The 25,552-nt window shown below is 45.8% G+C and overlaps 1 protein-coding gene across 2 annotated transcripts in view; it reads right to left on the bottom strand.

Annotated features, from left to right (window-relative positions):
• LOC138287359 (zinc finger protein 271-like) overlaps window positions 1-25,552 on the bottom strand; it is a 57,789-nt gene that overhangs the window by 6,904 nt on the left and 25,333 nt on the right. The window contains exons 1-2 of one of the 2 annotated variants that reach the window (XM_069227729.1): window positions 13,477-13,532; window positions 13,236-13,305 (exon numbers count right to left, since the gene is read on the bottom strand). The exons of the other annotated variant lie outside the window; for it this stretch is intronic. The gene's annotated coding sequence lies outside the window, so the exon portion shown is untranslated. Of the gene's footprint in view, window positions 1-13,235; window positions 13,306-13,476; window positions 13,533-25,552 lie in introns of those variants that run through there. 2 annotated transcript variants of the gene reach the window in all.

Here is a 25,552-nt window from a genome sequence, read left to right as displayed (position 1 = left end):
CGTGTTTCTTTTTTCTTATTTTCCCAGCTCCTGTCATCTATGCTCATGAACTGCACATGAGTCTAGTGTACTATTGCTTGACTCTGATGTTTCCACTGATGGATGCTCTTCACTTTGCTGATTGTGAATCGTCAGAGAAGAGGACTGGATGAAAGTGTGGGAGGGTTAACTGTAAACAAGAGACCCAGGAAAGAAGTCTTCTGTTTTCATGTATTCCAATGGGTTCTGGGAATCACGGTCTTTTTGTGACTGCATTTAAGTTGGTTGCCATGTAGGAGGCTGGTTCAGTTTATGGTTTACACCTATGGTGTGGCACCATATACTGATTCTAGTGAATAGGTGTCCAGATAGCAAAAGCTCTCTAGGGGTAGCTGAAGCGAGCAGCTAAAGCTTATCCAGGAGGTAAGTGAAGCACTTGCAATACCACAGTAATCAGATAGTAACTTACTCACAAGAAAGAACCACACAAGTGTTACAAAAAAGGATACTTTATCACAGCACTACTGACATTTGCATATCTCCCTTTGGAGATATTACACAAAATATAAATACTAAATAACCATCAGAAATAGCATAGAAATATTCAGGGCCCTAGGGAGGGCCAAACCATATACTAAAAAAGCGGAATGTGAAATTCTGACTCCAGCCAAGGTAAGTGTGGTGGTTAGCTAGGGACTGGGGGGGCAGTCAGGAACACCAGAGGTAAGTACAGTAAGTGACACAGCAACCAGGAATAAGGCAGTTACCCACCCAGTTGTCCCATAGACTAACACAGAGAGTAGTGGTTGGAGTTTGTGGAATTCAGGGCCCTTCCAGCAGACCCCGAGAAAACCAGCAGGCTAGAGGATGGATGGAGAGTGGACCCACCCCAGGATACCCAGAAGACAGGAGTACCTACACCAGGGACACGGATGCAGAGGGGAGAAAGGCTCCATCTGAAGATTGCGGATGCCTTGGATTGTCCAGCTGTTGTCACGATCCAGGGACCAGGCTGGTGGAACCCAGGGATGGATTCCAGATGCGGAGTACCTACAAAGGAAGGGGACAGAGTCTAGCACCCTTGGATGTGCCCAGGTGGTGCAGGTGGCAATGCCCACCCTTCTTAAGATCCTGCAAATTGGTGGAAGAAGTCCAGCTGCGGGGTCCAGGAGCTGCAGAAATTCCCAGGTGTCGCCTATGAGCTGTCCCTCGATGATCATTGGATTGCAGAAGGGTTAGTGACCAGCTTAGTGACCAGCCAGGTCACCAACAAGCACTTGCAAATGCAAAAATAAGTTCCAGAACAGTTTGCAAAGTTTTGGGGACCAGCAAGGTCCAGGGTACTCTACCCAGGAAGGGGACTCAGGGCTGGCCCTCAGCATACAGGAAGGCCAATAGAAGTCGATGGAGTCCTCACGAGTGACCCACAGGTGCTGGACGCAGGGAGGCACAAGGAGGCCTTACCAGCCCAGCAAAACAGAAGTTCCACATCGCTGGAGTTGCAGGACAGGAGCTGATTTTCGGTTTGCAGAGTGTTGGAGGCCAAGGCTTCTTGGAGCATGAAGAACAATCAGAGGAAGACTCAACAAGCCTTGGCAAGTGCAACAGTTGCAATGCACATGGGTTCCACTCCAGTGGCAGGAGCAGGATCCCAAGGTCTTCCATGTTGGTTAGAAGACCAGCAGGACGCAGAGGAGGCCACAGACTCACTACCTGTGCTGTAGGATCTTCAGATATCCGTGGACAGCAAACCCCACCAGCCGGTCGATGTTGTATTGAGTTGCCTGCGGTTACAGGGTAGTTACTCCTTCACTCCAAGGGAGATTCTTTTGTGCTTCCCAGTGCAAACAGAGTCCTTGTGACCTCGGAGGAGGCACAATCTTGGATTTTGCAGAATTCTTGCAGGATCTGGAGAAACAATGTTGCAATGGGAGCCTTCCCACCAGAAGCAGACTTGTTCGGTTCCAGCAAAGACCAGCAGCGGTTGAAGAGGCCAGGAGCAGAAGATGTCCTGCAGAGAGTTCCTTGTAGAGTCTTGCTTGATGAATCTGAGGATCTAACCACGAGGGAGCCCTTAAGTAACCCTAAAAGGGGGTTGGTTACTCTCTGCAGTGACCACCTATCAGAGGGGGTCAGGGACATTATCTACCTGGCCTATCCAGTCAGATGCTCCCAGGGGCCTCTGCACATCTTTTTTCCAAGATTGCAGAATCAAGAGGCCACCTGGCAGAGCTCTGTGCACCTCCCTATGGGAGGAACTGGACAGGGGGGTCTTTACACCCCTGTCCGTTATGTAGTTTCAGGCCAGAGCAGGAACCAGGGATTCCAGAAATGGCACAAACTGGATTATGTAAGGAGGGCACCAGATGTGTTCTTCAAAGCAGTCTGATGGCACTCAGAGGCCACCTCACCCCAGCCCTTTGCCACTTAATACACAGGGAGAAGTGGTCACCCCTCTCCCTTGCAGGAAATCCTTTGTTCTGCTCCTCTGGCCTGAGCCTGGCTCACCAGTAGGAGGGCAGAACAGTGTCTGGGGTCAGCAACAGCATGGACTGGCAGCTGGACCCCGTATGGCTGCACAAGCAGAACTGGTGGATCCCCTAGGGAACCCTCGGAGTACATGGCATCATTCAACTAACGCTGGAATCGATGTAGTTGCATGGTTCCAACATGTTTGATACCAAACATGCCTAGGTTTGGAAAAGCCATTATGTACTTGGACCACTCGTGATGACCAGTGTCCACTACATACCTTAAGATAGCTTCCCTGCACTTACAGAGTCCAGGAATTTGTCTGGAGTCTGTAGAGGCACCCTGCTCATGCACAGGTACCCTCACAATTAGCGATATGCACCCTGCCCTTGGGCTGAAGGGCCTACTAGAGGGGTGACTTATAATGTCTAAGTGCAGTGGTAAGGTTTGGCAGTGATGCAGGCTGCAACGGCAGGCCTGCAGCCACAGTTTGCATGGGCTTCCTTGGGTGGCATAATACTTGCTGGTGTACCAATGCCCTGAGTGCCTAGGAACCATATACTAAGGACTTACATGGGTGCACCAGTATGCCATTTGTAGGTGTGAAAAATCAACAAAAGCTAAATTTAGGGGAGAGAGCACAGTCACTGGGGTCCTGGTTAGCACGTTCCCAGTGAACTACAGTCCCAATGCACTGACATCAGGCAAAAACAGGGGGTAACTATGCCAGAAAGATGGCACTTTCCTACAGCTGTGTGGAAAAGGCAAGGAAAGTATTGCGCAATGCGGTCCTGTCTGCATTTAATCACGTTGAGACTTTCCAACATTTTACACTTAGGAAACTAAACTCTGTGATTGCTTACAACATATTTCATTGGAAGTGCATACTGGGACGGCAACATAATCAAAGGGCAGAAAAGAAAGAAGTGAGAAGATAAAATGAGGAAGGGGGAAAACCCAACATATCCAAGTGGTTAACCTTAAAAAAGACTAAATGAAGAACTTAGATTAGAGGTTCTTTTTGAGCTTGAATTTCAACACTTGCAACACTTGCAGTGAGGGAGTGGATCTGATATGAATTGGTAGTGGGCACCAAATATTCGTGGCATTGCCAGAGAAGAACAAGGGATTTACTTTCGGTAACACCTTCTCTGCTAGCGACTATATTTATCTGCAGATTCCTTACCTTTGAATTTCTCCAGGTGTCAGACTGGATCCAATAGGGTTTTCATGAGCAGTATCCCTCTGCACTGGTAGGTGTTGCTGACTGGCTCCACATCAGTCATCGGCGTCATCCAGTACGGACGCAACACTGCGGTACCTTTACGGGCACCACCTGGGCGCGCTGACGTCAGTTTCTTTTCACGACTTTTCAAAAGCGCAGAGTCATGAAGAACACTGGCCGCTGGTGTATCAAAACTACGGCCCTGAAAGGGGTCATCTTGGTCCCTAGAAATTTGTTCGAAGAGTGGGGAGGATGGATGGGTCATTAAGGAATCTGCAGCTCCATATAGTCTCTACTGCATTTGCGTTTTTAAATACTTTCAACTTTTTATACTTTTAACTGCTAAAATATTAAAAGCAGAAAAAGGAAATTATTGAAACTGAATGTTTTATTGTAAAGGGAGGGGAACTGTCATCCGAGCACAGAAGTTTACTTTAGTCCCTTTTGACCGTGGAGTTGCTCATGGGGTTTTCGCACTAGCGGTCATTTGCTTCGCCTTGAATGGGGGATGCAATGCGAGCACACTGGTGAGTGGAGCACTGTATCGCAATGGTATTCAGGGCTTAAAAAATCCACTTGCATTGACGAATCACATTTGATCAGGTTGAGCTATTTTTTATATTTACTGGTCCCTTCGGACGAGTTGACACTGAACAGGTGTTCTGTTCAGTTGAAAGGTGGAGGGGCAATAAAAGATGCCTTTAAATCTCGTTTTTATGTCACATTTGCCCTGTGTTCACAGATAGAGGTCAAAAGTCAGTTTTTCTTCAATTAATTTTCCTTCTGACTGCAGAGTTCCAGGACTTTGTAAGGTGAACTGTGTGACCTGCTGCTTAGAATGTAAAATAAAAGGATATAGGGTGTCAGTTTTTTCCTAACACACAACATTTAAGTGACTAAGTCAACTGTGCAAACATTTCAACATATATTTCAGTAGTTGTGAAAGCCCTTTTTTATATATTTCTGTGTGATGAAAAAAATATTTTAATAGGGTGAAAACAAATCTACAAGTTGATGTGCAAAGGATATGTTTTCTGAAACCCAATTTTCATAGATTGTTAATACACTATATAGTTTTATCAGTAAAGCTGCAAGTTAGTGGAGAGGATTTTGGACATTTCTTGTAGAACTGTGTAGATGACAATATGTTACCACATCATGGTTTAGTGATATATTTATTATAATTGAGTGCTTTAACAAACTGAGAAACACTCCTGCCCTGATGGCAATGTTGTTAGTAAACTAAAAGAAGTCCTAGGTTATGTGGGCTAGACCTCATGGGTATGTGGGCTAGATTTCTGTGATGCATGCAGCAAACTTTAGTCTACTTAATCAAACAAAAACCTTTTTTTTGTACTGCAGAAATGCTGAGCTCACATATTTGAAGGTGCAATCATATTTGATAATTAAGAAAAAGGCAACTGTAAACTATTTGCCAGGGATCACACAATTTGAGACCTGTTTATGGGTCAAGTACATTACAGTTAGGTCGAGTAGATTATTGAAGTTACTCGACCTGCAGGTCTAGTAACATTTTTATGATTTTTCGAGCCCTGGTGTTGCTGAAATACTGAAAGCAGGCAAGGGGAATTATTCAAACAATGTTTTACTTTGAAAGGAGGGGAACTGTTGGAAAGGGAGATTCACGCTCGGTCACCTGACCACAGACTTTTACTTTAGTCCCTTTTGACCATAGAGTTGCCAGTGGGGTTGGCAATCTAGCGGTCATCTGCACAGCCTCAAATGACAGATGTGACGTGGGTGTGCCAATGACGTGCCAAAGGCAAGTCCATCTGCGCCCGAACAGGACCAGGGGCTAGGACTTCTACTCGATCCCCCTCAAATAAGTAAGTTACTCTGCCCAATTCTTACATTCACTTAGGCCTAAAATGTCATGGCACACCTGTCCACATTTATGGCCAGGTAATGGAGATTTGTGCGGTTCTGTAGGCACCTTCTCATTTGCAGACATGAGAAAGTAAAGGCCAAAATGCCAGGGCATAAAAAGTTGAATCTCACACTTATCAATTGCAGGCCTCTATCACACCATACGTTTGAAATATTTACATTAATTGTGCATGGACAGCTTGATGTCCTGTTTTTAACAGAAACATGGCTATACAACAGTTCTATGCCAGACATTATTCAAACGGTCCCCCAGGATATTATATATTGCTATCATTCTAAAAGACACATACAGATGCACTCTCAACACTCTGCCTATCCCAGCCTGTGAAAATCTCTTTTTTAACATAAACCTGTCACCCATGTCTTCTTTCTCAGGGTTATTAGTCTACAGACCCCCAGATCCCTGTGCTAAATTTATGTAAGCCTTACATGAGGTAGTAGCCGGCTTGGCTCTTGAAAAATTACAACTTTAGCCTCTTCAGGGACCTTAATGTTCACTTTGAAGAGATTAATAACCTTATGGTGCCTAATATCCTAAATGACCTAGGTAGTCTACAATTGACTTAAGGAGTAGAAAGCGGACGCCCATGATAAGGGGCATCTTCTGGACCTGTGTTCAGTAATGATCCTAATTGGAAAAGCACGCCCAATGGCTTGGACAGACCATTTGTTTTATTTTCAAGGAAGTTCCTTCCCCAAGGAACAAGAGGAACACTAGTAGTCTAGGCCATAAATGGTCAAAACAGAATAAACACAAGCAAAGTTCTTAGCTTCAACTAAACCAACTATTGGGAGCTACCCCGAAGCAGCTAATCCCTTAGTAGGTGAGTGGTTCAAAAATTAATTCGATGAAATGATTCCTATCACTACAATAAAGGGAAATAAAAACAAATCAGCACCCTGGTTTACCCACTTAATCTGCTTAAAAAAAAAGAATGTAAAATCCTGGAAAGGAAATTAGGCAAAAATGTAAAACTCTCCTATAAGACTGCCACCATACATTACCATCAGGAAATTAAAAAGGTACAGGCATCTAGTTATGAAGCTGGAATGATGAAAGCAGCGAATGCCCCAAGGGAGCTTTTCCATATTGTTAAATCACTCACTACTCCGAAAGCTGAAAATGCAATGCCTAATCCTACAATAGTACGCTGCAATGAGATTGCTGCTTATTTCCAGGACAAAGTGGAGGTTATCTACATAACTCATAACAGACAAAAAGGTGCTGCCTAGCCCACTGGTCATGCATGCTCCGCAAAAGGAGAGTGTGTGTGTCTCAAATTTCCTACCTCTTACTATGAACTGTCTCCTTGCCTTACCTGACAAAGTTAAATCTGGCTCCCCTGTTGACCAAACCCCCACCCCCTAGTCTGTTACACAGACTGCAAGCAATTCTCCACACAATTCTGGGTCTCCTTAATTTAACCCTTTCCACTGGACCTGCCCCACGAGGATGGAAACATGCAGTGGTCAAGCCTTTGATAAAGAAGCCCAACCTTGACCCTTCCTGCCCGGGGAACTACAGACCTGTCTCCTTGGCTATGGGGAAGATATCAGAAAAACATAGGGCCAGATGTATAATCACTGCCCTTTGCGATTCGGTAATAGGGATTTTTAAGAAATCGCTATTTCCGACTCGCAAAGTGCTATGTATCACATTTGCGATTCGGTAATAGCGATTCCTTAAAAATCGCAAATGCTATTACCGAATCGCAAATTGCGATACCAGCCCCATTCGCAGCTATGGGCCTGTTGGCCCATATCTGCGAATTTTTTGCATTTCCAAAATTGCTATTTCTGAACCAGAAATCACAATTTTGGAAATGCAAAACCCAAGGGTGCTGGGGGGCTAAGGCCCCCTCTGCTGCACCCCAAAAAAGTTTTTGGGGACATGTAAGGTGCACACATGCCAAAAGGGCATGTGTGCTTTACATGTACAATTTAAAAATGCATTTTAAATGTTCAACTTGATGGTAATTAGCGATTCCTAAATGCTAAAATCGCATTTAGGAATTGCTTCATACATGTGCTAAGAAATCGCAAATAAGGAATCCTTATTTGCGATTTCTAATTTAGAGAGTCGCAATTTGCGACACTCTAAACAGGGTCGCAATTTTAAGGAATCGCTATTTTAGCGATTCCTTAAAATTGAGTTCAGAATGTATTTCATCCATTCTGAACTGGCATTTTGCATTCGCAAACGGGCATTCGCACAGTTTGCGTATGCAAAATGCTTTCATACATCTGGCCCATAGATACCAAAACTTCTACCTGTTTTTGGAAAACACACTCCTTAGGCCATCTCAGACTGGTTTCCATCCTTAACACAATACGGAAGCCGCACTATTAGCGATAACGGAGGAATTGAAAACCCTACTGGACAAAGGAGGTTTTGAGGCCATTATTCCTTGACCTGAGTGCAGAATTTGATACGGTTGATCATGAGACCCTGGTGGACAGGATAAGTAAAACAAGAATAAAAGGAGCTGTCTTGAGTTGGCTGTCCTCTTTTTTGAAGGTCCTTTCAAATTTGTGAACCTACCTGTTTCTCAGATGTCTTTCCTTTAAAATGTGGGGTCCTGCATGGCATCTCCTTTGAGTTCTACACTTTCTAACCTTTGCTTAAGCCCCTTGGCAGACATTGTCAAGAAATTTGGGATGTCAATTGTCTCTCATGCGAATAACACCCAACTTGTCATCTCCCTTTCCCCAGAGACAGGCCTACATCAGCAACAATTGGCCCCTTGTTTAGAGTAAATCGCTTGGTGGAAGGCGAATCATTCACTCAAGTTGAAGGGAGATAAGACAGAGGTGACGATTATAGGTAATAAGCCAGATCCCTAAACCTCTATGGGATCGCCAAAGAGTCTGGGACTGCCACCAAACCCCTCCTCACCCATAAAGAGATTGAGAGTTTGGCTGGATAGCTCCCTATGTATGGAAGATCAAGAAAAAAATGGACAACTTCCTAATTTGGTATAAGAACCCTACGGAAAATCCTAGATATCTTACCCACTCACTTTAGGAGAGTAGTGGGCCAAGAATTTATTCTTTCCCATTTAGACTACAGAAACTCCCTGCATTTGGGTTTACTAAAATACAATATTAAGAAACTTAATTCAGCAGCCAGGTTGATCCTTAAACTCTCCAAACACTCCTCTGCAAAAAGTGTGCTGGCCTACTTTCACAGACTTCAAGTAAAGGAAAGGATTAAGTTCAAGGCACTTTGGCTCATAGAGGAACAAAACAGGAAGGGCACTCGCTAATCTTGGACCTTTTTGTACCTTATACTCCCTCTAGGACTTTAAGATCCTCAAACGTGCAACTATTAAAGGTTCCAAGAATTCAAAGAGCCAGATGGGGAGGCAGGTCTTTCTTGTATCTGACCCCAACTCTGTGGAACTCAATGCATACTGACCTAAGAAACTAAATTAATGAGTTACATTTTAGAAAAATGCTTAAAATCTGGCTATAGAGCCCACTAGACTTATTTTTCTGCATCAGTCGCTAATGCGCGCTACAACTCTGTTCATTCATTTTCCTTTATTTTGGCTCTATTGAACATTAAAAGTTACAGAATAAAGCATACTTAATAATATGATAAAAACAAACATACATGCCGACGACAAATACACATATCATTAAAAGTACAATTTCATAAAAATACAGTTCAACAATGATTAATCATGGCATGGTACAAATGAGCTAACACCCATTTTATGAATAAAAATAAAACAATAGAAATTTGGCAGTGAAAAGCGGAATCTCCTAACCTAAGAAAACATCTCAGATTACACAAAGTGGCTACCGTTCAAGAGATGGCCTTTACTTATCAAGAGCATTCATCCTAATATGCCATACTGAGGACTAATAGCTCGAGACTAAACAGACACCGCAGCCTCTAGTATTAGTTTTACATTCTCTTAGAGCTCTATGGCAATTCCTGAAATCAACGAGTTTACAAAGAGGAAGAATCCAATATAAACGATGTTTTGTATAAGCCTTGCAAGCCTTACATGTTCAACATTTTCAAATGCCTGGTAGCCCATCGGACACATATTTAATTTAATATTTAATGTGCCTCACTTTTTAGTCTAGGAGCAAGTAAAAGAAACCAAAGGTAAAATCGCGTGCCTGAATTTTACGTAAAGTGCATGTGCAGCTGGGTTAATAACAAAGTTCAAATATAGCTCAAAATCTGGTGCACACGTGAACGACAGATAGGAGCCTACCAGGCTACCTGAGGTAGTTTCAGATATTTTATCTCCTACAACTAAATACCCAAAAGACAATTTTATTTTGTCACAAGCATATCTAGGTAATGCAGTAGGGTGTATCCAAAGGTCCTCCAAACCAAACTTTAGTAGCAATGTTTTTACGTGGAGCAGCCAGGGAATTTTCCCAACTGATTGACCATCTGGTATGACCCTGATACAGTCCCTAAAAAGACCCAAATCCTCAGTTGACCAATGTCTAATCTAATACTGGATGGGTCGCAGTGCAGTGATCTCTTAAATTGATCTGAGATTCAAATCAAATCTAATTGGAAGGGTAGGGGTGCTAGTAAGGAGTCTCAGAAGAGACTTTATAAAAACATTTTCGGCCTTTTCAAGAGTGCCAAGATTACAATGCCCCCACAAATCCGCCCCATAAAGGACTGCCCACAGGCTTGAGACTTATATATCTCAAGAGGGGGTGAAATGGAAAAGCAGGCACCCTGTTGGCGAATCCTAGGATAAACCCTGCTCTTTGTTTTAGAGTCAGAACACTTTTCTCTATCTGGTGCAACCATCTATGGGAGTCATCCAGTCTTGCACCCAGGTAGTCAAATTCCTAGACTTTATCCAGTACCTCACTCTCTAAAAATACATTACCATTGGTGTTTTGTGCAAGCACTAAAAACCATATATTTTGTTTTCTTGCAATTCATTTCTAGACTGAACTAAAAGGGGCCAAGACGCACCCTTGTCTAACGCCTTCCCTAATGGTAGTAACCTCCGTCAGATTCCCTGCTGGACCCCACCTAACCCTCACAAAAAGAGTACAGAGCCTGTGTTAAGGACAAAAGACTCCTAGGAACCACACCTTATGCATAAACTCCCAAAAGTTTGCCTGTGGGACAAGATCAAACGTAGCACAAAAGGTCGACGAAGGCAAGATTGTGGGTTCTTTTTATGCTCTCCTTAGGCACACATAGCTTAGCTTACCTTAGCTTGTGCCTGCGGCCTGTGCCCTTTCCCCTACATTTGTGCTCTGATTTCATTTATTCAGTTTTATTCATTTATAGTTACCTGCTTCCAATGGGGGTGTTTTTATTTTCTAATCAGGTGTAACTCTGTGATTCTGCAAAAGCTTTGTTATTATTATTCTCTGCATAACATTTCACCATGTACCTGTGTCCAAGGCTGGCAACTGATGCAACAAAAGTATGTAAACAGTCCGAGACTTAGGCCCGTTTTCACAGAACAGAAATATGGTGGTCATTCTGACCCTGGCGGTCTTTGACCGCCAGGGCGGAGGACCGCGGGAGCACCGCCGACAGGCCGGCGGTGCTCCAATGGGGATTCCGACCGCGGCGGTAAAGCCGCGGTCGGACCGGCACCACTGGCGGGGTCCCGCCAGTGTACCGCGGCCCCATTGAATCCTCCGCGGCGGCGCAGCTTGCTGCACCGCCGCGGGGATTCCGACCCCCCCTACCGCCATCCAGATCCCGGCGGTCGGACCGTCGAGATCCGGATGGCGGTAGGGGGGGTCGCGGGGCCCCTGGGGGCCCCTGCAGTGCCCATGCCACTGGCATGGGCATTGCAGGGGCCCCCGTAAGAGGGCCCCTACATGTATTTCACTGTCTGCTGTGCAGACAGTGAAATACGCGACGGGTGCAACTGCACCCGTCGCACAGCTTCCACTCCGCCGGCTCGATTCCGAGCCGGCTTCATCGTGGAAGCCTCTTTCCCGCTGGGCTGGCTGGCGGTCTGAAGGCGACCGCCCGCCAGCCCAGCGGGAAAGTCAGAATTACCGCCGCGGTCTTTCGACCGCGGAACGGTAACCTGACGGCGGGACTTTGGCGGGCGGCCTCCGCCGCCCGCCAAGGTCAGAATGAGGGCCTATGTTTCTTATAAAAACACTGTACAGGCCAAGGGATAACAGGGAGATAATTCAGGCCAGGATTCCCTCCACACTGCATGCCATTTCACTGCTCCCCTCTGCCCAGTTTCTACAACCAGCCCAGGAGATGGTGGGCAGAGCCCTATCTACCAGTTAATGGGAGTGGGTGCTTGTCTCATGGAGTATGGGCAGACTGGGCTATCACTGCTATGCTCTCGCTTAGGAGTTAGGTAGAATTCATTTATGTATGTTATTCAATATTTTGGGACTGTTTATTTTCTTCTTGCTGGTCACCACCATTTCAATCCTATTATGCCTCATTGCCCTAATAATTGCAGCTCATATATTTTATCGTAGATTGCAGCCTTTTCAATAAATGTATTGAAAAGCATCCTGCATCTCTTCCTTTGGCTTATGTGTTTGTGAGGCACATTTTGCTAACGAGAGAAAGGGGTGAGACTTGTCGACCAGAATTTCCCCTGAGAAGCCGCAGAGTATCTTGCATCAGGCTGCCACAAATCACCTTTTCTTTCAGGTTTAGTTGTGGTACTGCTAGCTAGCCGAAAAGGTTGGACCAACAGCTGCCAAGATGGTGTGGGATTAACTCACTCATCGGCAAATGGTGGTGCTGCCGCCCCGAATCCAGCAGTCTTGTTCTAATAACAGGAGTCAACGACAGCAACAAATAACGACCCCTGGTTGATGTCTACAGTCTTCCATTTAATGCACAGAAAATGCACAAACTGGTCAATTGTGCTAATGTTCTATCTGAATCCCAACCTCAAATGTGACAGAACTTGATCTAAGGAAATCCAATCCCATAGCCTAGTTAAAATTTGCATGCTGTAAACTTTTTGTATATGGTCAATCAGATTTATGGGTCTGTAATTTCCTGGTACAGATTTGTTTCCCCCTTTTTACAAATGGGGATTATTTCTGCTCCTTTCCAAGAGCTAGCAGTAGGGACTCCTGCCATTAGGGCATTCAACAAATAATTTATATAGGGACCTGTGACGGGCTAGAGCCTGCGCGCCCGCACATGGCTATCACTTGTGCTGACTCTGCCCCTGTTGCTCCGAAGCTTCCTGGTCATGCTGCCTGTAAAGGGTCAATCGTTCCGCAGCAGCAGGACGCCAGCCGGTCAAATATACCAGAGTCAGCACTTTCAGCGTTGAGAGGTGGAAAGGAGAGAGACGAGGAGCAGAGCTCGACTGTGAACCAGCACCGAAGGTACCGTCCGGGTATCGGAAGAGGAACTGGGAGGCGATTCCGAGAAGACCCTGTTCCAGGCGACCGGGAGGCCGAAATGCAGCATCCCGCCACGCTCCAGGAGAAGCGTGGCCATTCAGGTGCGTGGGACTACGTCCCCGAGTGACTGTAAATAAGAGAGAGAGAGAGAGAAGGAGTGGAGTGAAAAGGGTAACACGGGGGAAAAGGGAGGAGGGAATAGACAATCACAGAGGAAACGGGAAGGCACGAGCACTAGAGTAACAGGAAGGGAAAAGGGGAAAAACAAGCAAGGAGCAGGGAGAAACACGAAACTTACCGACAGGCACCGTAGACCACCCTTGCCATTTAAAGGCCCGCCGAAGCCCAAGCACAGAAACTGCTGAATACTAAGGGAAAACAGAAAAACAAGAAAGATTAGGAATCAGAATAGTACGAAAACAGAAGACAAGTACGGGCTAACCTGAGATAAGGAGAGTAATGTAATATTGTCAAAATAGAAAGACAGGAAACATAACGACCTTCTATAAGAAAAGAGATATCATTAAAAGATCACTTACAGCTCTTGTTCTTTTTCTCTCCACATGCGCTTCCCGGGGGAAAGTCCTGTGAACAAGAGAGAGAGAAAGACGAGTAAGGAACGGACCTCAAGAACATCCCACGAGAAGGGTAGAGGCATCTCCAGATAATGTGGGAACAACAAATGAAAGAAGCTAAAGAGGAACGAGAGGCACTGCAAACAGCTCTTAAGAGTCAGGCAACGATTATGGCCAATAATCAACCCGTACATGAGACTGCCTTGGGTAAACTTACCGATACCATCACTCATACAAAAGTACACCCCACAGTACCAAGTAGTGTGTTGCAACGCTATCAGGAACAGGAAGACCCTGATTCTTTTTTCACCAACTTTGAGAGGGTGGCCAGTACTGCTAACTGGCCAGAGGATAAATGGGGCCAATATATCGCCCCCCTTCTCACCGGCCATTTACAAGCAACATATCAAGCTGTTAACCCCAGTGGCACTCTTCCATACAAAGATCTTAAGAAAGCCATTCTGGAGAGAGTAGGTTTGGACAGTGAGAGTTATCGTACCAAGTTTAGACACATTGAAATGGCAGCAACAGGAGAACCCCCGTACTTTGTATTATCGAGTCCAACATGCAGCCGGAAGGTGGCTTCTTCCAACAGAGAACACAAGAGAAGAAATGTTTGACATTATAGTCTTGGAACAATACTTAGATGCTCTTCCCCCTACCACCCGGAACTGGGTACGGCAACATCCTGGACTCACAAATGAAACCGCCATAGAGCTTGCCTGTGCTTATCATAGAGGCACGGATTTTAGGGCTAATGCTAGTCGGACCCCACCAACCCCGGCCCGTCCAGCCATACCTAGATTACATCTGCCGCGGTCTGTAGGAAATTCTGGAACTGACCGATCACAACCAGCTGGCCCGGGTCCCTCTGGATATACCAGCCATGGACCCCAGTGTTATCATTGTTCAGAGTGGGGCCATATTGCCCGGCATTGCCCTCAAAAGAAAGAAACAGACGAACCTATGGAGATAGGCCTGACCAAGGGAAGAGTGTTCTGGGCTGGAGGGAAGAAACCCAAATATACCCTCCCTCTCCTCATCAATGAAGTAGAAAGGATGGCTCTAATCGATTCTGGATGTAGCCAGAGCGTGATCAGGGATGATTTAATAATGCCAGGACAGGTGGAACCAGAATCACAGGTTCTCATTACCTGTGTACATGGGGATCAACGGTTTTACCCACTTGCAACCATACAATTGAAATGGAAAGAACAGAGTGAAACCCTCAGGGTAGGGGTGCTCCCCAGCCTCGATGAGGATATAATCCTCTGGACAGATTATGAGGATTTTCCCTCCTTGTTGGAAAAAGCAGGACAAGAGCACCTTCTGAGGGAATGGTGGAGGGAAGCACCAAGAGTAATGGACCCGGATGAACCCAAACAAGTACGAATTGCCCTCAGAAAAAGACAAAAAAGAGAACAACGACGCTCTTATATGCCGAACTGCCCGACACCCAAAGAGTCCATTGGTATGGGGAAGGTTTGCACAATCACCGGAGAGTTTCGACAAAATCAAAATCCTACCTTAAAATATGCCTGGCAGCAGGCCGAGTCCGGAACAGCACCAGGGGTAGGTCCCCGATTCTTGGTTCGTAATAATCTCCTATATAGAAACCCTGCGCCCACCAGAGGAAATGACCTACAATTAGGAGTACCTAAAAGTCACTGTCAACAAGTGTTGCAGCTGGCAAATGGGGATAATGGGGAAGGACACTTAGGAAGGGAGAAAACGGAAGAAGCGGTACTGCGACGATTTTATTGGCCTGTGGTTTATGGCGAGATACGTAAGCATTGCTCTGAGTGTTCCAAATGTCAGTTATACAACCCCTCTCCACAAAAACCCGTTCCCCTTCAGCCACTTCCCATTAATGACATTCCTTTTACCCGGGTGGGAATGGACCTTATCGGGCCCTTTACCCCTTCAACTCGGGGAAGACAGTATGTGTTGGTTTTGGTGGACTATGCGTCGCGATATCCCGAGGCCATACCCCTTCCCAGTACACATACTAAAGTTATCGGTCAGGCTATGATAGAGTTCTTTTCCAGAGTAGGTTTTCCGAAAGAGATCTTGACAGATCAAGGGACTCCGTTTATGTCCAGATTAATGGCAGAAGTATGTCGACTTCTAGGGGTGAGAGAAATCCGTACCTCAGTCTATCATCTGCAAACAGATGGGCTAGTAGAAAGATACAATAAAACCATTAAATCATTACTCAGAAAAAGTATATCGGAAGCTGGGAAAGACTGGGAAAAGAAACTACCATTGGTTTTATATGCTATCCGTACACATGTACAAGGGTCATAGTCCTTTTGAAATGTTATTTGGAGGACAGCCACGCACCCTGTTAGACATGTTAGTTGAACAGTAGGAGGATACAGAAGAGGAAGTAAAAGACCTCTTAACCTACACCAGGGAGTTAAGAGACAATCTACATACAGTATAGGATGAAGCCCATACGGCCTTACAGGAAGCACAAGATAAGCAGAAACAAAGATACGATATCCGGAGTGCTGTTCGCACTTTATCAGTAGGAGACAAAGCTCTAGTATTGCTCGCTAGCTCTGACAATAAGCTATTGGCCAAATGGCAGGGACCGTTTGAAGTGATAGCTCAGATCAACCCCACCACATATAAGCTGGCCCTTCCCCAAGGGAGCGGTAGGGAGCAGATATATCATATCAATTTACTGAAGAAATGGCTAGAACCCACAGAAGACAACTCTGTTCACTTTATCAACTCGGAGATTCCTGACGACATCCCATATCCCAAGATAACTTCCCAGGATCGGTCCAACCAGGTAAACCCATGGATCAATCCTGATCTTACAAAAGGGTATCATAATCAACTAACCCAGTTAGTACAGCAAAATCAAGATGTCTTCTCTAGATATCCGGGTCGAACTACCCTAGTCCAACACCCCATCCGTTTGAAACAAAATACTGTCTCACGACAGAGGCCATACCGCATCCCTGAAGCAAAGCAAAAGATAATTGAACGAGAGGTCCAAACTATGTTGGCAGCGGGTATCATAGAACCGTCAACCAGTCCCTGGTGCTCGCCAGTAGTATTGGTACCCAAGCCCGATGGCAGTACACGGTTTTGTGTAGATTATAGGGGTGTCAACAACTTAACCTATTTTGATGCTTATCCCATGCCTAGAATAGACGAACTGATTGAGAGATTAGGCCAAGCCACATACCTATCCACCTTAGATCTCACGAAGGGTTATTGGCAGATACCCTTAAGAAAGGACGATAAAGAAAAAACAGCATCTGCCACCCCCTCAGGTTTATATCACTTTACTGTCCTTCCTTTTGGTCTCCATGGGGCCCTCGCCACTTTCCAGAGGCTCATGGACGAAATCCTACGTCCCTTTCAGCAATATGCTGCTGCCTATCTCGATGACATTGTTATATACAGCAAGACCTGGGAGGAGCACATGACACATCTAGGGACCATACTGCATGCTTTACGAAAAGCCAACTTATCTGCCAATCCTGACAAACGTAAACTCGGACAGACTAGTATCAAGTACCTGGGCTATATTGTGGGGAATGGTAGAATTAGTCCCCAGGTCGAAAAAGTAGAGGCCATTTCTAAAATGGAATTTCCCAAGAGAAAAAAAGATATTAGAGTTTTCCTGGGTTTGATTGGCTATTATCGGCCATTTATCACTCATTTCTCCACCATTGCAGAACTTCTTACTAATCTACTGAAAAACTCCTGTCCCAACACCCTTGGTCCCCCCCTCTATGCCTGCATTACGTAGTTTTGAGCAACTAAAGGCCGCTCTCACTTCGGAACCCGTGCTGTGATGTCCTGATTTTGATAAACCTTTCGTGTTATTGACTGATGCCTCCGACTTAGGGCTTGGGGCAGTGTTATCCCAACAGCAGGCTGATGATTCCCTCCACCCAGTGATGTACATCAGCAGGAAGCTTCTACCACTGGAATGTCATTATCTGGCTATAGAGAAGGAATGTTTGGCGATTAAGTGGGCAATTGAATCTCTCAGATACTACTTATCGGGCAGAACCTTTACCCTGATCACTGATCACGCGCCTCTCACATGGCTTGCCCATCATAAGGACACTAAAGCCCGTGTTCTCCGCTGGTTCCTTCCTTACAGCCATTCTCCTTTCGGATCCAACATCTGCCTGGGAAACACATGGTGGCAGCAGACTTCCTTTCCCGTTATCCGGCTTTGGAGCGTCTCGACAGGCCGCTCCCTAGGGGGAGTGTATGTGACGGGCTAGAGCCTGTGCGCCCGCACATGGCTATCACTTGTGCTGACTCTGCCCCTGTTGCTCCGAAGCTTCCTGGTCATGCTGCCTGTGATTGGTCAATCGTTCCGCAGCGGCGGGACGCCAGCCGGTCAAATATACCAGAGTCAGCACTTTCAGCATTGAGAGATGGAAAGGAGAGAGACAAGGAGCAGAGCTCGACTGTGAACCAGCACCGAAGGTATCGTCCGGGTATTGGAAGAGGAACTGGGAGGCGATTCCGAGAAGACCCTGTTCCAGGCGACTGGGAGGCCGAAATGCAGCATTCCGCCACGCTCCAGGAGAAGCGTGGCCATTCAGGTGCGTGGGACTATGTCCCTGAGTGACTGTAAATAAGAGAGAGAGAGAAGGAGTGGAGTGAAAAGGGTAACACGGGGAAAAGGGAGGAGGGAATAGACAATCACCGAGGAAACGGGAAGGCACGAGCACTAGGGTAACAGGAAGGAAAAAGGGGAAAAATAAGCGAGGAGCAGGGAGAAACACGAAACTTACCGACAGGCACCGTAGACCACCCTTGCCATTTAAAGGCCCGCCGAAGCCCAAGCACAGAAACTGCTGAATACTAAGGGAAAACAGAAAGACAAGAAAGATTAGGAATCAGAATAGTACGAAAACAGAAGACAAGTACGGGCTAACCTGAGATAAGGAGAGTAATGTAATATTGTCAAAACAGAAAGACAGGAAAAATAACGACCTTGTATAAGAAGAGAGATATCATTAAAATATCACTTACAGCTCTTGTTCTTTTTCTCTCCACATGCGCTTCCCGGGGGAAAGTCCTGTGAACAAGAGAGAGAGAAAGACAAATAAGGAACGGACCTCAAGAACATCCCACCAATTAAAGCCCAGCTTCGCAAAGACTGAAATAAACCTACCTGAATTCCGCTATATACCATAACTTCAATAAAAATCCTTCGTTTTAAACCTATAACGCAGTCTGGAGTGGTTCCTCCACACCCACACGGTTACAGGACCCCATATCTGGACCTCAGAACGAAATAAGTCAGCAGTGATTCTGTCCAAACCAGTGGCTTTCCAGGTTTCTGAGCCTGGTTGCAGCATCTGTTTCCTCTAGGGTGAATGGCCTTACCTCTTCTCCAGTGGATTCAATAATAATAGTTGGCAAAAGTTTTATTATACTGTCACATGGATTGTCATATCCATTCAGAGCTGAAAAGTGTTTGAAGCAGTCCCCCAGGGCAATGTGGCAATCGGGGTGAGATGCCAAAAAAGCTTGTTGTCCCTATGTTTTGACGCATCCAACAAATCATCCCAAATGCTGGTCTCCCATTGAGCTTTGCTAATCTTTACAGCCCTGCCATAATTCCATCTAGCTTCAACAATGTCTGTTTTTTGTTTGCTCTTTGGGCATTTACCAAGGCCTTCTTTGTGCTGTTGCAAGATTCATTAGACCTTTCATTCGCTCTCATTTTCTGAGGGCCTCCTTTATTTTATCAGTCTTTCCTAACCATGTTACCTAACTCTGTGTAGAAGCTTTCATGGAGGGTCGCTTTCTGGGAAGGGGTCAAGGCAAGATGCTCAAAAGATTGCAGTTCATCAGATACAGTTCTATAGATCTCAGGTATAGACTCTTAAGATTTAGAAAGAACCTCCCATTTCACACTAGGTTTGTTATTGCTCAACACAACAGGGTTAGATAATGAAGATAGGGCTAGACTCTCCATATTCCTTATTCGTGCCTTGCCCCAGTCTAACAGAATAGGGAAATGATCACTATAATGTCGGTCTATAACTGCCATGTCTACCATTTCGTGCCATGCCCCCACATCCAAAAGGATGAAGTCGATATGACTTTGACAATTGCCCCTCACAAACGCTGGCTTAGCAGCAGTATCTGAAGGGAAACAACCATTACATGGTGTCAAACCATAAGAAACCACAATATGAATTATCTGAAGGGCAGCAGAACTCATTCTGGGTGGTTTCCTAGGGACACAAAAAGAAGGGACTCCCCCAACATTCATTTTCTCCCTTAATTATTTCCAGATGGGTTGGGGGGGGGGGAAGTATTTAAAGCACGTATTAAAGTCATCCGCAATTATCACATTGTGGCTGAGGCTAAAATCTGCTAAAAAGCATTCAAAATTGAATAAAAACATTGTTCCAGGAGATAACATGAAGAGTGAATGCAAGATCTGTGAGGGTCTGAATCATACTAGAGATGGTAGACTGTTGCAGAAGATTATTTGTCAAACAGAAGTTGTTGAAGTCCTTCATGGTGTCTGGACATTAAACGAATTCTCTTGGGCTGGATCCTAAGTGGAAGCCCCCCACAGTTGGAGAAAATGAAAGGATGGTTACAGCAAATAAAGGGGCGGGCGGACTCCTTAGTCAATTGATTGCTGCCAAACCATTCTCCTGGTGACTATCACATTGCATCCAGTGTTCCTGTCCAATTACACTCTTTTACGTGGTGGTATCCCCACATCCACCCTTTTTTCCCTGAACACTGTGGTGTCAGCGGCAGAAGGTCTTACTTTAAAACAAATTTCAGAGCCATTTGGAGGAGAAAAACATTGGTCTTAAGAAATCAACCCACCCACCAGATCAGGAGAGATTGAATTGACTTCTATTGAGTCCCAGGGACGAACAGGTGCTATGAGGCACTTTACAAAGGAAGTGTCAGAACAGACGATTGAATGGCACTGTCTGACCTGCCTAATCCTGTGTAGAACCTTGTTTCTCAGAGAGACACTACCTTCAAAAGAACCAGGTGGCAGCTCTGGGACTTTTACCATAAAAATGTAATTGCCTACTGAGGTGAGAGGGACTGATGTCAGAGCAGCACCCCAAACTGCCAAAATGGTTTTTCTGAAGACTATGGGCGGGAACTTGATTTGAGAATCTGTGTTCTACGTTGACCACTGGTAAACTTTTCAAGGTCCTTTGACCCAGAGGGGTATGAGGAATCTGAGCGCTGTTGTGCGACTGCGATGGAAGTGTTAAGATCCCTGACAGATTGCTGAGGGTTTTGACTATGCCCAGAATTATTCCCTTCAAATTGGCAACTTCACCCCTTACAGCAGTGATTAAATCAATAGCTTCATTAAGGGAGGAAGGGCCCCGAGTGGGGCGAAGAAGAAATGAGTGGGGTAAATGAAGAAGAAACTGTGTCAGCCTGCTGGTGGGGAGCTGGTTCGTGAATCTCCTGTTGTGCAGCATAGCTATTTGAAAATTCAATGTTCATTTGAACACGGGAATTCTCTTTATAATCAGAAGTTGAATAGGACTTACTGCCTTAATCCTGTGTAGGCAAAATCGTTATAATGTCGGTGGAAACGATTATTATTCCGGGGCCTGGGTTTTATCTTGAAAAGGTCAGGGACCTTCCCCCTTTAGCAACTTTCCCCCCATTTGTGTATTTGTTCTTTAAAATGATCTCCACTTCTTTGATGAGGGTATCAATGTAATTTGCTACCAGTTCGCAGCCGCATGGGTAGTCTGTTTAGGGCGTTTGGGGATTTTGGGTTGACAAACAAACCAACAGGACTGTTTTGAGCCTTTTGTTTCCCCATTGTTGGAATACCATCAAATAATGAAATGATCAGTTACTACAACGCATTTAAGGGCCAGGAACACAGAGGCAACAGAACCCGGGGCACAGCCAGAGGAGGCCCTGCCTGTTTCTGGCACTGATGGACGCAGGAAGTGCCCGGGAGCGCCACGCGCTGCAGTGAGATGGGGGTTTAAATGCAAGCCCCGATTCCTGGCAGAACTGAAATCTGGGGCATGGAGTCGCCCCAGTGAGCACGTCCCGCGATACGGTAAGATGGGGCAGTTTATATCTACCGAACGGCGCTAACAGCTGAGTAAGCCCCTGCCTCCTGGTAGAAGTGAAATCTGGGACCTGGAGTCCCCCAGTGAGTGCTACGACTCATTTAGCGCTGGGAAGCCTTTAGGTAGCTATGCGCAGTATAAATCTGCATAGCATAAGGCATTATCAAAGGTGTGTAACTTGTTTATCTGATAGAGACTTCTAGCCGCAGATTTCTTACCTTTGAATAAATGCCCAAGGAATACCATCTCCAAAGGAGGGTCTGCAAATCAATTTCAAACGAGGAAGTCCTGCAGGACTGAATGGGCGAAGTGCCCATTCCTAAGGACCTCATTGTCTAGACAGTAATGTTTGGTAAATGTGTGCAGGGAAACCCATGTTGCTGATTGGCAGATGTCCAGGCCAGAAATACACGTGCTAACACAGTGGTTGCAGCTTTAGCTCTGATGGAATGAGCTTGCAAACCTTGCAGAGGTTGCTTTGTGGCTTTGTGCTTAGCAGATTTTGATGCAGAGTGTGACCCAATGAGAGATGGTTCGCTTCTGCACCACCTGACCTTTCTTAGCACCCACATACCCCTTGAACAGTTGGTCATCCACCTGGAACTCTTGTGTGCGATCAAGTAAGAATGGCAATGCTCATTTGGGTCCAGGCAGTAGAGTCGCTCCTCTTTTTTAGAGAGATGTGGGGGTGCGTAAAATGTAGGCAGGGTGATTGATTGGCCTACATGAAATAATGTGATCACTTTTAGTAGAAACGAAGCACCAGTTTGTCTGTATGTACTGTGAGGTAAGGAGGCTTAGATGATAAAGCCTGCAGCTTACTCACTCAACGGGCAAATGTAATTTCCACAAGGAAGGCTGTCTTCGGTGTACGAAGCCTGAGGGATCAATTGTGGAGAGGCTCAAAAGCAGTGCCCATCAAAAAAGTCAAAACAAAATTAAGATCCCACTGAGGCATAATAAATGGTGAAGGAAGGAAGAGATGTGCAACACCTATGAGAAACTTATGTAGAATATGGGACTTGAACAAAGAGGGCAGCCACAAAAAGACATGAATGTCAGATAGATAACACTAGAGTACCCAGAGCGGAGCCGTGCTGGGCAAGGGAAAGAATAAAGAGTAAGACTTCAGAAAGGGGGGCAGAAAAGGGATCAATAGTTTTTCTGCACACCATGCCACAAATTCCTTCCAACAGCATATATATACTGACTTAGTAGAGGGACGCCTGACTGCCAAGATGACGTTACAGACTTTGGGAGAAAGGTCAGAAGCTGTCTGCTGTCACCCCTCAGTCTCCACGCAAGAAGGCGGAGAATGGACAGGTTCAAGTGAAGAACCCTCCCAAGCTGCTGCAACAGAAGAGCTTCTCGAAGGGGCAGCCTGATTGAATGATCAATGGCCATGCTCAATGGCTCGGGATGCCAGGCTCTCCATCCCCAGTTCGGAGCCACAAGAATGACTTGGGCCTGGACATTCCTGATCTTCTTGAGAACTTTGGGCAAGAGTGGTATGGGTGGAAAGGTGTACAGCAGCTCTGAACTCCACTTGAGATGAAAACTGTCTCTGAGCAACAGCTGTCTTGGAACCTCCAGTGTGCAATACTGCTGACATTGCATGTTCTCGGCAGAGGCAAACGGATCTAATAAAAGCTATCCCCACTGTGAAAAAACAGCTTGTGCCACCTCCGGGTGGAGATGCCATTCCTGATCTGCTAGACATCTTTGACTGAGTTTGTCCTCCTTGGTGTTCAGAGAGCTAGCCAGGTGTTGAACCACCAGGAATATGCCCTACTGTTCCAGCCATGTCCAGAGACACACAGCCTCTTGAAAAGGGTCTTTGACCCCACACCGCCCTGTTTGTTGCAGTACATTGCGGTGGTGTTGTCCATGAACAGCTACACTAGCCTTCCCTTGATGGAGGGTTGAAAGGCTTTCAATGGCAGTCGGATCGCACATTTCAAGCATGTTGATGTGGAGTCCAGATTCCGTTGGAGACTAAGGTCCTCTGATCTACACCTCTCCTAATGGCCGCCCCAGCATAAGAGTGATGCATATGTCACTACTGTGAGATCTGGGTGGGGAAGAGAGAGGGATCTCCCTTTGACCCAGTTGTGGTTCCTAAGCTGCCACTGTAGATCTTTCGCAGTTCCCTCCAAGATCTGGACCATGTGTAATGCAATTTAGATTTGACCATCATTTGACCATCAAATCCATTTTGTCCAAGTGACTCCATTTTGTGAGATGGTTTAGCTGCAGGGCAGCGCAGGTGTTTTTCCCTTCTAAAACTTGTTTTTCTCATCACCAGCAAAGAGTCGGACAGTGCTGGAATATATTTTGTGGGATGCAGACTTGATAAGAATTTACATGTCTCAGACCGTTTTGGCCAGAGGAATGTACGAATCTGTCTCAGAACAAACATTGAGAGCTTGGCCAGCTTCTATGGGTGTTTTCGACGCAGATAAAGTACAGCCAGTGTTTGATTTCATAACAGAGGGGTGGGGGTTTCTAGAACCTTCTTCTTGAGGTGTTTTAAGTTATAAAAGACGGGGAGAATTGGCACTCAGGTAGGAGATTGCCTGTGGAGCAGATGCACTTCCCAGGATCTGATTTGTGATCCCGATCGGGTGTCCTTCCTGACTGATTTGAGGGCTTCCTCTTTCGCTCTGGTGAGGATGATGAATTCAACTCAATTGGGGAAGTATTTTAAATTTTGATTATTTAGCCCATGTATACATGCTCTGTTAATGCATTACACATTTATTTTTCAGTCTTGACCACTTGATATATGCATTTATATTTGTATATACACATTTTCGGCTGCATTTGAGTTATATGCTTATTCTCATATATTTGTATTACTTTTATTTGACATTTGGGAAGTGTCTTAATAAATTCATTATTAAAATGCTGAATTCTTTTGCCATCTTGTCCTCTTAGTTTAAGTGACACCAATACACCATATCAAAGAGATCGCCCTGATGCTGTGCCCACTGGAACTTCAGGTCCCATTGTACAGCCTGCATGTGTCACCAGCAAGATGCAGGAAGCTATGAGGCCCAGCAGCCTCAGAGTCGGTCTCACCGAAACCCATGATAGAGGCTGAAAGATCAGTATTGCAGCCTGAATGTCCTGTACTTGCCATTGTGGAGGAAAAGCCAGAATAGCTCCGATCAAAGGGAGCGTCTGAGAGGGAGTCAGTTGTGACTTTGGCATGTTTACAGTGAACCCCAATGAGTGCAGAAAGTTTTCAGTATTTTGGAGGTGGGCGATGACAGCCTGGGGCGAGCCTGACTTCAGCAGCCAGTTGTCGAGATAGGGAAGACTGGTACCACTGATCTCCGCAGATGAGCTGCACCCACCACTATCACCTTGTTGAACACCCGAGGGGGCACTCGTAAGGCCAAAGGGAAGAACAGTGAACCGAAAATGCTCATGGCCAACCAGATAAGGCCAGTGGTCAAGCAGGATGGGAATATGAAAATATGTGTCATGCAAGTCCAACACTACCATCCAGTTTCTTTGGTACAGGGCAGAGAAGACCTGAGACAATGTGACCATTTTGAATTTCTCCTTCTTGAGGAAGAGATTGAGGGCTCTCAGATCTAGACTAGGACAAAGGCCCTTCAGACAATCTGCAAAACCCACCTGTTCAAGGTAATGGACTGCCAGTGGGGCAGGTGATGGTGAATCCTGCTGCTAACTGGGTGCAATGGCGTTAAAGAGGCATACTAGGAGGATTTGGAGTTTGCTGCATCTGGGGGGCTGGCGGACTGACCAGACCACTGGCTACCCGACCCACGAGGTCTGTGGGTACCACGCAGAGGCTCGGGAGCATGCACAGCACAGTGGCTGGGTAGGAATTGGCACGGCTGGTAGCCACAAAAGGAGCAAAAGGTGGATTGGGGGGTGACGTGGGGTCACAGTAAGACCCAAAGACATGGCTGTAGCCCCCGAGA

Source organism: Pleurodeles waltl, chromosome 4_1 (assembly GCF_031143425.1).
Source record: "Pleurodeles waltl isolate 20211129_DDA chromosome 4_1, aPleWal1.hap1.20221129, whole genome shotgun sequence".
Classification (NCBI taxonomy): domain Eukaryota; kingdom Metazoa; phylum Chordata; class Amphibia; order Caudata; family Salamandridae; genus Pleurodeles; species Pleurodeles waltl.
Note: the sequence above shows the minus strand (reverse complement) of the source record. Positions and strands in the feature narration are given on the sequence as shown.